The sequence below is a fragment of the Protopterus annectens genome, chromosome 3.part0, assembly GCF_019279795.1.
Source record: "Protopterus annectens isolate FY-2018-M chromosome 3.part0, PAN1.0, whole genome shotgun sequence".
NCBI classification, from domain to species: Eukaryota; Metazoa; Chordata; order Ceratodontiformes; family Protopteridae; genus Protopterus; species Protopterus annectens.
In genome coordinates, this window is record NC_056731.1 from 1,998,418,316 (window position 1) to 1,998,430,669 (window position 12,354).

Genomic DNA, 12,354 nt, shown 5'->3' on the forward strand with positions numbered 1-12,354 from the left:
CATCATTGGCAGTCCTGCTGCTCACTGCAGCAAATGTTATTTGCCAATTTTCAGTAAAACAGCACACTAAGTTCTAGGGTTTCTGAGTTTCCAACTACATTAACAGGTGTCCAAAGGCCTTGTTTAAGGAGGGCACTCTGGTTTGGTTCTACTACGAAACGCCGACGTGCAGAAAATTAACATTCCCAAAGGGATGAAAAACACCCCAAAAACCAAAAATGTGAAAAACTTTTTTCTTGTTTCATGCAGGGGGCCAGCCCCCCTGCACCACCCAATATAGGGAGGCAAGCTCCCAACACACCACAAGCTTATATACACTAACTCCTCAGTAGTACCAACTTGAAGAAGGGAGAAAATTCCCTAAACAAGTGAATCATTTCCAGCGCACAATTAGAAATTGCGTCAGCAATGATTTCTTATGGGAAAAGGAACATGACGTTATGCCATTTGCCCTATTCTTCTTTGGACTACTGATGCTAGAGCAATTTCACAGCGAGCATGTGTAGGGAAGTCCTCTGATTCAATGAACTTCTAGAAGCAAGTAGACTTCCTGAAAAATGATCAAACCAGATTCAGGTCACAGGTTCTACTCTCTGGTTTACTGTTGGTTCCAGCTTTTTATTTCTTTCTATTTTTTAAATACACATTTAGTTTTAAAGCTAACAGTTGACAAATATTTTATTATTTATTATTTTATTTATTTTACATTTGTTGACTGGGATAGATCGACTGGATACATGTCCTTTTTCAGTGGAGGCCAACATACATAGAACAAAAATTACATAATTGCATAATTACATATAAACAAAGTTTGCAAATTCAGGGCAGTAATACATACATTAAAAGGGTATTAAAGGTCAAACAGACTCATATAGTAGTAGAACTAGTAGATTACAGACGTAACAGCTAGAATGATATCAAGCATGGCGTGATGTCCTCTTTTAGCACTTGATTATAGGTAAGAGTTAGGAATAGAACAAGAACATAGCCAACGCTTTTTAAAGTACTGAATTAGACATTTTTTGAATTGAGTTAGAGAGTGTTCTGAAGAAAGGTCGGTAGGAACAGAGTTCCTAGTTTTGCCAACAAAGTTGGCAAATAGAGATTCCCCAGATGAGTTGTTGGTTTTGAAAGTTTGAACTAGTAGTCTGTCAGATGAGCGAAATGTCTTGAGGTTACTGTAGGGGGTGATGAAGTTTTAAGTACAGGCATATTTTCGGGGGGGGGGGTAGAGAACATTGTATGCAACTATTAGCTGGTTAACCTGAAGCAGGTTAGGCTGTTCAAGCCACCCTAGCTAATTTAGGTTAAGACAGTGATGAGTTCTGTAGGCTGCACCAGTAGCAAATTTAGTAATGTGATTATAGCAGCTTGAAAGTTTGTTAATGTCAGTTTTACTCAGGTTTATGAATAAAGGGGAGGCATAGAGGAGGGTGGAAAGTAGATGTGTATGAGCAATTACAGTTCTAGCTAGTGGAGTCAGGAATGGCTTAATCTTGTATAGTGAGCCAAGTTTTTTATTAACTGTTTTAATAGTTTTATTAATATGTAGATCAAACGTAAGGTTATTGTCTATACTATTACCCCTAAGAGTTTAGTAGCGGGATCTGGTGAAATAATGGTGCCGTTGTTAGACTTTAAAGTAAAGGTTGGTAAGAAAGACCTACGAGTGGGGGAGAAAAGCAGCAGCTTGGTTTTGTTAGGATTTAACATGAGACGACGATTAAGGAGACAATTTTCAACTGCGTTGAAGGTATTTTGGGATGAAGTCTGCAAATCTATTGGGGAGGTGGCCAGGCATATTAAAGTGGAATCATCCACATATTGAATGCATGTTGCATTTGGGATGACTGTACATGTCATTAATAAAGATGGAAAATAGAAGGGGTCCTAATATGGAGCCTTGGGGGGGCTCTGAGGGTGATGGGTAAAAGGGTAGATAGTTTGTCCTGCCATAGGACAGCCTATTGTCTACCACTGAGATAAGATTGGAACCATTGAATGGCCTGGTCATCTAGGGAGATGGTTTTCAAAGTATGTGTGAGTAGTTTACCATATCAAAGGCTTTGGAAAGATCAAGACAGATGAGTGAGGAAAGTTTATTATTGTTGCAGTATTGGTTTATGACATTGGAGAAGGAGAGGAGGGCTGAGGTGGCACTATGGAATGGTCTAAAGCTGTGTTGAGAATTAGCCAAGAGATTGTTCTGGGTAAGATAATTCAGTAGTTGTTTAAGGATGCATTTCTCCATAATTTTAGCCAGGGGTGATTGAATAGCTATGGGTCTATAATTTGACAATTCAGTGGAGCTGCCCCCTTTATGGAGTGGAATAACATGGGATACCTTCCAGACGGAGAGGATGGAAGATTCAGATATGGTTCTATTGATCAGGATGGAGATGAGGTATTCTATGACATCTGCAGTTGTTTGTAGATATTCTGCAGGGAGGAGATCCACAGATAGGGCGGTTGGTTTTAATTTCTTAATTAGTGGTATGGCTAGTGACATGGAAACTGGTTGAAAGTTAAAGGAGAGTTGGGAATTGGGTATGGTGGCTATCGGATTTGGGCGGCCAGGGGATAGTTGGTTAGCTAGGTGCTGGATGGTTTCTGTAAAGAAACTGTCAAATGTATTGGCAACTTCTTCTGAGGCTTTTTGGTTAGTAGCCGAGGGGGTAGGAGTGGTGGATTGTCCTGGGTGAAGAAGTTTATTTATACCTGCCCAAAACTTTTGAGGTTTGTTTTGGTGTTTCTGTTGTAGATGACAATAATAGTTTTTCTTGTCTAATGTAATGGATTTTTTGTGTCATTCCTTAGTTATCTATATCTAAGTTAATCCATGGGGGCTTAAATTAATTAAATTAAATTAATTAAATTAAATTCTGAAATGAAAATACAGCAATCTGAAGTAAGAATAACAAACAAAATGCAACTAATAAAAACAATGCAGTTAGCAAAGGAAAAAATACAACAAAAAATCACAATAAGACCAATTTGAAGACACTATAGGGCCTAGGACAATAACATTTTGCATGTTTACACGTATTTCAAAATTTGTTTTCCAAGCTAATTTCCATTTTTTTTAATTATCAAATTATATTAACATAGGTATTTAGTAATCTACTTGATAATATTTCAAAAGGGTCCAAAAACATGCCTAGCATGGTCAAGCTGAGGCTTCCATGGGTATGTATCATAGAACAACGCAGGATGAAGCCATTTATCAATTAACTAACTGCCAAGCAGACACTAATTAGAAAACCTATCCACAAAAATGGCGGGCCCAGCAGACAGAGAGAGATAGAGAAAAATTTCTGCAATTATAGCTAGGACAAAAGTCAAGAAAAGTGCTGAGCAAGTACGTAGCATATATATGCCAACACATGGGCATATGCACTACAAGAAAGCCTTCAAGCCACATTAAAAGGCCTACAGCAATGTTAATATTTATTTATTTATTTAACATTTGTTTACCAGGAAAGTCCGACTGAGACAGACTCCATACAGAAGGCACCCCAGCCGAGAATTGAACCAGAGCGGTGACAACGTTAACAGCTGCACCACTGTGCCCATCTTTTGACTTTTAAAAGGGGTCAAATAGGTTTACAGGAAAGTAGTAAAAGGGGTAGAGCAAGCAGAGGAACATACACAAGGAAATGGGGAAGTAACAATGGGAGTGGGAAGGTGGAAGAAGGGTACTTTTTTTTTTCTTTTTTGTCCCTGATGCCTATTTTTTTTTCTGTGTGTTTTTGGAAAAGGAAATATATGGGGAAAAAGATGCACAAGTAAGACAAGTGTTGAGAAGACAAGAGATATGAGAGATTTAGAAACAGAGGTACACAAACAGACAAATCAAAACAAAGTCTGACATAGAGCTGCTAATACACTTAAGGAAGTGATAGTGGAATTATAAACATAAAAGTAAAGGGAGGACATTGGTGAGGCAGAAGACTGGACAACAAACAGTGGCAGGAGGTGACACACAAGGAACTAGAACACTACAATGGGGGATAGGATTAATATAACCCTCCTTTGCCCATACTGCCTGGGCTAAACCCAAGGAGAGCTCAGTCAGCACCCAGACAAAACTGACCACTGGGCCCCATCTGATGTGGTGAAGGCAGAGCCAGACAGTGGAATGACTGTGTAAGCCATGCGATGACCCCTCTCCTGGCAAGTTCTAACCATTAGTCATTCAGATGCCCCATAACATCCTGTGCACACCACTGGCAGTGCAATGGGGGGGAAACAGTAGTGCCCTCCTCTAATGAGCAACCTCCCAAGGCCACAGAGAAGAGAGCCTGTTCAACCCCTGCAGTAACTATTGTGGATGGATAACCAGAGCCAGGTGGAACTGCTACAGAAGAAGGCTGAGGCCACTGGGAGGGGTGACCTGGGCTGAGCCATTGGCACAACAGTGGCAGATACCATTGAAAACATAAACATAAAGGAAGAGAAATAAAACAACAAAACAAAAACAAATTATAGTGAAAAAGAGAGAGAAAAACACAAATACTAATATTACTTTTGTGACATATAACCTATCAGAGCAGTATGCAAATGTATATTAAATAAACAGGAAATATGCTCATATGACATGTCACAAACACAGTTTGATTTTTGGCTGGGATGCCTTCTGTGCAAAGTCTGCATGTCCTCCCTGTGTCCGAGTGGGTTTTCTTCAGTTTTCCTCCCACATTCTAAAGACATGCGGTAAGTGGAATGGGCAATCTAAATTGGATGTATGTGTTGATATGGAAGAATGACCATGGCAGGGTTGACCACCCAGAAGTGTGAACATTGGCTCTAGTTGATGGCTACAGTTGATGTGATATCACAGTCCCATGTAAAAAAGCAGGAAAGGGGGGGGTTGATACCAATGCTTGTGCCAACATTTCACAAACTCATACCTACCTGCATTATAACCTGATCCTATCATATGATTTGCAAACATTTGTGTAGTGTCATAGCTCCAACTACCTGGAGTACATGTTTGCACAAGTGTAGGATGAACTTTGGGCAATATAGTCTTGTGCAGATAAAGTGATGCCCTCTTTGTGGGCTGCCATGTCACCGGACCCCCTACAAGCACCTCAGAGGAAAGCAGTATGGAGCAGCACATATTACATATCAGGATAACGGTAGAAATATGCGCATATATGGAGATCAGTAGAAATATGCACATGTATGGGGATCAGTAGAAATATGCACGTGTATGGGGATCACTAGAAACATGCTCGTGTATGGGGATCACTAGAAACATATGCATGTATGTGGATCAGTAGAAACATGCACACGTATGGGAATCAGTAGAAACATGTGCATGTATGGGGATCAGCAGAAACATGCGCATGTATGGGGATCAGTAGAAACATGTACATGTATGGGGATCAGTAGAAACATGCACATGTATGGGGATCACTATAAATATGCACATGTATGGGGATCAGTAGAAACGTGCATATATGGAGATCAGTAGAAACATGTGGATATATGGGGATCGGTAGAAACATGCACATGTATGGGGATTACTATAAACATGCACATGTATGGGGATCAGTAGAAAAATGTTCATGTACGGAGATCAGTAAAAACATGCACATGTATGGGGATGAGTAGAAACATACACATGTATGGGGATCAGTAGAAACATGCACATATATGGGGATCAGTATAAACATGTGCATGTATGGGGATCAGTATAAACATGTGCATGTATGAAGATCACTAGAAACATGCGCATTTATGGGGATCAGTAGAAACATGCACATGTATGGGGATCAGTAGAAATATGAGCATGTATGGGGATCACTAGTAACATGCGCATGTATGGGGATCAGTAAAAATGTGCACATGTATGAGGATCAGTAGAAACATGTGCATGTATGGTGATCACTAGAAACATGCACATGTATGGTGATGACTAGAAACATGTACGTATGGGGATCAGTAGAAACATGCACATGTATGGGGATCAGTAGAAACATGCAAATGTATGGGGATCAGTAGAAACATGCACATGTATGGGGAAACCATTACCAACAGTAACAGCTACAGGGATGAAGCATATGAAAGTTATTTTTCATGGGAGTGATATCTGGCAATAAATATGGGTTCACAACATACTAGTGAGGTAAAACTGAACCCCCCCACCCACAAAACCTATACAAAAAACTGTTACCAACAATAACATCCCATCAATGACAAACACAGACACATGTTGCCTTCACCTTTTACACAAAAAATGGCCACTCAGCTCAAAAACAGTATACCCTGAGTTACACCACGTGCTCAGCTCTGGGTTACACAGTGTGCTCAGTTGCTGCATTCAACTACATTTTTCAGACCACTAATGAAGATATCAGTACAGACAACAGATGGGCTCACCATAAAAAGAAAAAGCCAGTATAAACTATGCCTATGTAATGTGCCCTACTCCTGGGTGTGTGAAGGACAGTACCTACAAATACAATGCTTTTTGTACTATCATAACAGACGTTACCGCATTAAGTTGTTATATGTATAAAATTATAATGCAACTGCCACTGAGCAATTCATGTCATATTGTGTGAAATGCATATTTTAAGAAGTAATTTGTAAGAGGCAATAATATAACTACATGCAAACAACTTGAAGTACACATGCTGTCAAAGTACACACAAAATTGGGCATCTGCATAATAACTAGTAGCAATATATGAAAAGAAATATCATAGTCACCCCTTTATTTGGAGAGATGCTCCATTCTTTTCTGTTAAAGGAAGGTTTTTTGCAAAATAGCCTTTTGAGCATCAAGAAGATGAAAAAATATAAAGAAATCCTAAGTTACATGTTGAATAGAAGCAGACATGTTACAAGACAATTTAAGTGACAGTCAACCTTTAGAAGTACTTACAAAAAAGCTCAGGGACCCTTGCTCTGTCCTGTACTTCCAACCAGCTAAGAATGTCAGGATGGTGCCTCTATGAGTAACTTTAATAGGACCAGCACTGCTCACCAGCGTGGGGAATGGCAGTAGTATTTAACACCCTGGCATAACAGCGGTAAGCATGCAGTTTATATTGCAGACCCTCATAGGAGTTCCCAATTAGGAGCTTCCAGTGGTCTCTGTGCAGCAAGAAAAGAAAGGTCTTCCTTTCTTTACTGTACCACTGGGGAGCCCTGCCAAGATCAGTGACCATGGAAGTCATGGCCATTCATCAGGTCACTTTCCAGAGAACTATGGTAGCACTCTCGTGATCATATGCATTGAGTTTGTTGGTATATGATGAGAAACACTGACTGATAGTTACAGTGACCAATAGCAGTGCCACCACTGCTTAGCGCAGAAAAAGGTGACACAGTGTCATGATGTCAGGGTGTGAACACTGGCATGGAAAGTGGCTACTAGCTTCATGTTACCTTTCTTTGTGTATTTCCTCTTTAGTGCCTCTGAAGGACAGACACAGAAGTAAAATATATTTAACTATGTCTCTGCAGAGCCACTGATGCCCCCCATGACCTCACTGCACTTCTCAGGTACTCACGTGGGTGCACAAAGATGAGGGAGCATCTTACTACAACATCAGCAATTGCTGAAATGAGGAAAATATAAGAATCAAGCACGTTCATTAGTAAGATGCTGTGCTACAAACTTAAAACGTGTGCTATATAAACTTCAGCCTTTGTCATGGGCCTTATCTCACTATGGAAAATTGTAAAAGAGCAACAAACCAAGGTTGAAAGGTTGCAAAGAAGGACCTTTTAAGTGCAGCTACTGTTTTGGAAATGTATGTGTATTTGCAAAGAGCTGACATCAAGGAGGATTTTCCTGGATGTATGCCCTTGTAGAGATTGTTTATGTTGTTTAAAGATACATCCATGCTGTCAGTGTTGGGGAAATGTTACATTGATAGTTTGTGTGCACTGCCATAGCAGGGTAAATAGGAGGTTTCTGTAGGGTAGCACTCTGACCCACAATGCAATGCATTTATTATTGTTATGTGTAGTAATACAATTCCTACATATACCTGTATGCCAAGCACAGAGGTGTCCAGTGTTTACCGAGAGGACAATTTTCTAGGGGTGAGGGTATGTACAGCTTTTTAAGTCCTACAGCAGACAATATACTGCTTATTATGTATGGACTGGAGGTTAGAGGGTTGTGTTATACAGAAACTAGTAGGTGATACACCTGATGACTGGTACCTGACAGCAAGTTAACATTCTCTTGCAAATGGATGTGACTGATTAGTAATGTCTTTTTTTCTGTTTGCTGATGTGGAGAAGGTAGGGGAATAGAAATGCCTGTGAGAAGAATCATAAACAATGTGCAGCTTTAAGCAGCATACATGTAGGCCCAAAATACTTATGTCTGTGTTCCTCAACAACCCATTTCATACAGCAGATGCCAACATCTTCCTGATTTAACAAATCAACTCTGGTATTACTAAAGCATTTCTAGCCCTGGTAGGGTAGGCTTTAATCATGTGTTTATAGTGTTCCTGGCTGTATATACTGAAACAATACATGTCCATAAGTACAACTGTTTGCTGTGATGCACATGGCTGGGGGAGATGTTCTCTTGGAGTCTGGCAGTTAGTGCAGAAGATTAAGTCTATCATTTGTTAATAAGCTGCTTACTATGGTCCAGGGTTTGATTCTCATAGTATGTATTTGCCTATTATGTGATCTTGAACAAGTCACTTAACCAGACCCTGCTTTGTGGTAATTAGAAATTTGGGCTAAGCTCCTTAATGTTCTTCTGGACCACATACCTAGTAACTACCTATGAACCTTGTCAATTATTGACATTTCCAGAACTTTTACTAGAGAAGAAGGATGAGTATTACATCTGCAGTTAGCACATATGTTACAGTTTTAAAATATAGATGCCATACTGTGACTTTTCATATCTGGGGCAACCTTCTGATATGCAAAAAAGAAGTGTTTAATCATGGTAAAATCCTTCACAATTTTCTCAAGGAATTAAGATGGACCCGAGGATTTCTTTATGTCAGTTTAAGAGCTTTAATTGCAGCAAGTAGTTTAGTTTCATTAACTGAGTCACTATGCTCAAAATAATATTCTGTGGAAACTTTAAGTAACATTTAGGAAATCCAACTAAGCTTCTATATCATCAGATGATGTTTAAATGAAAGAATATTGTCTCGATCTAAAACACTGAAGTGATATTATCAACATATAAGATTACCTAGTCTTCTAATTTGTAAGAGAGGAATTTTCAGTTTCCTGGATCTTTAAAATAGACTTTAGAAATTTAAAAGGAAATTATTAGCGTCTGGAATGCGTTGGTTGGGATGAATAGTCAACCTGTAGTTCAGACTGTTGGAAGTGTTAAAATGTTTAATAGAATTTGTTTCTATGTTCAGGACCAGATCCACCTGTAGGCAACCTAGGCAGTTGCCTAGGGCCCTCTCACTGGGGGGGGGGGGGGGGGGCTGTGAAGCAACATATTCAATTAATTAAAATTAAAAAGAAGTACATTTTTTCTTCTTTAGCTTTTTCTGACTCTCAGTGTTGTGTTATGTCTGTGTGTGTGCATGTTTCTACTTCTAAAGCAGTAAGAGACACTTGCTCACAACAAGGAGCAAGATTTCATTTCAGAAATGGAGTACTTAGATGGGTACATTTACAGCAGCAGCATTATGAAGTTGAGAAGCCTTAGCAATCAAGTGGAGCACTTGCAGCACATACATGGGAAGCCTTAGCGATTTTTGAGAGAAGCAGAGCACTTGCAGCAGCATTATTATGAAGTCTTTATTGACTTAACTTGCAGGCATGAGCTATGTCTGCAGGAGATTTGATTTCCTTGAAGGCACATTATGAATTTGGGAAGGTGTGTCAGATTTGAAGTCAGAATGATGTGGGATATTTGATTTCCTTCCAGGAACGTTGCATGTGTGTGCATGTGTGCATGTGTGTGTCTAAAATGTCCTTGTTAGAGAAAGCAGTTTAGTTAATTACCTTGCTCAGGCTAAAACTCTGTACCTTGGTGACAGGAGGGAGGGAAGAACTTGAATCCTCTACAGCAACTACCCGTTGGTTCAAATGTTCTGAACTGGGTACTTTTGTCATTTATTGGTTCATATATTTTGCTTCACTGCTCAATGGAAAAAATGTTCAATACTTCAGATTTAAAATGTACTCTAATAAATGCTGCTTTATTTAACATGAAATAACTTTAAGTTAGGAAGATGAATCAAATGACACCTGCATTAATGTATAGTCCTAAAATTTTACAGGGGACCCATGGTTTGAAAACAGCCCAGGGACCAAGGTACACTTAATCCACCACTTGCTGGGTACATTTTCAATGACTGTGGGTTTCAATGCATTTTAAATGTATGTTAGCTTCAAGGGATGAGATGTTTACTGTTTGTCATGCTAAGTCCATTTTCAACATGCAGCTGTTTTGTTTAGTAAATGGCTATCAGTGTTTGCACTATAAAACCTGAAAGCAGTGTTAGTAGTGCAAGAGTGAGTAAACTTGCCTTTGGTGTAGAAAGGTGTGGGTTCAACTCCCACGTCATGTAGATGGATTGCTAATATTTCAGTGCAGTATAAGGGGGGGGGGTGCCACACTCCTGAGTGTGTGGCCCTTAGGATGAGATGTTAAAAAGCAACTGAAAATTAATTTCCAACATGCATGGATATGTACTTGTCAGGAAATTACCTAATTAATTTTTCTTCTTCTCTCATTTAACATATCTGCCTGGTATCTACCTAAACTGTCTATGTATATTACTGTCTCTGCGGTTAGTACCTATGCTATTAAATACATCTTTGTTGTACTATGCCATAATGTTACTCTGATTTTTTTTTTTTTATTTTAGGCATTGCTACATTCCTTGTAAATAACTTAATGCTAACCAAATTTCTAAAACATATTGGTACTGCTTTCTCAAAATACTGTACTTTTGCTTTGTATATACTTCTGTTGTATATTTCTCTCTGTTTTTGTACTGCTGAGTATTTTACTACTTGAATTGTTAGATTTTTCTTATTTTTTAATTACTTTCCTGAAGCTTTTCTCCTCAGGTCTCCACTGAAAAAGGGCTCTCTGGGCCCAGTTCAACTAACCTGGTTAACAAATGTAAAAATAAATAAAATCAAAGCCCTATCTGCCAGTGTTGGTGGTTGGTGCTCTGAGATCTTTTACATGTACCTGATCTATTAAAAAGTGTAAGAGAGGTCTCCATAATTAGACACACTCATACACCAGTCACAGAGCTGAGCAAAGACTTGCCTCTGAAATGCTAGAATACATAACATCACTAAGGCCCTCAAAACTCTTCATCCTAGCCACACATACAGCCTGATTATTATGCATGTAGGAGTGAATGATGTGAGATGTACCTGCTAGTATTAAATAAAGACTGACATGATGGAGTTCTCTGAATGTGCATCTGGAAAGGGAGTGAAACTAGTATTCAGCAGTATGTTACCATTGCCTAGACTGCTGCCGCAGTACACACACAAGGTAATTGACTTTAAATATTCTCTTAACTATCTTTGTCATTCTAGGGAGATCCAGTGTGTATCAACATGGAATGAGATGGTTGACAACCCCAACTGGAGATGGTCTGTAAATCTCTCTTCATGGCTTCCATATATTAGCTAAGACTTTTTCTTCTCCCATATTGCCTTTTTTAGGCAAGGTCACTCTCCTCAAATTATCCAAGTAGCCAACCACAATCAAAATCATATAAAAGTAGCACTGCTTGATGTTAGAAGTCTAAACAAAAAGTTGCATTCCTTAGAAGCATTCCTAACCCTTGAAAATATTGACATATGCATTGTTACGGAAACATGATTTCAGAACAGTGAAAGCACCCCTGCAGTACAGGGTTTAATGGTACCACTCCTTCAGACCCAATGCCAAACTGGACTTTGTAGTTCATCGGGTTGTATCTATGTTTCTAACAAACAATTCACCTCCAGACTCATAATGCCAGACACTGACCTAGAACTCCTCCACGTTCTTCTTATGATAAACAAAACCCAGTGCCACACTGTAGCCGGCTACTGTACTCTCCCTATGACACTGGCAGACCATGAGACATATCTTAAGAAACTGACATCTCTCACCATAGAACCTAACACTATCTTCTTAAGTGATTTCAACTATCTCACCATTAACTAGGGAACCTACATCACCACAAGAAAGTATGCACAGAAATTCCTAGATTTAATTAATTCTGACTCCTGGTACCAACTACTTCAAATGCCAACAAGGGGTTCTAAAATATTATATGTGGTTCACACAAATATAGCCCCCTATGTTCATAATTCACAGAAACCATATCAATGGTCAATTCTGACTCAGGTTGTGAGACCCAAGTCACCTTAAAAC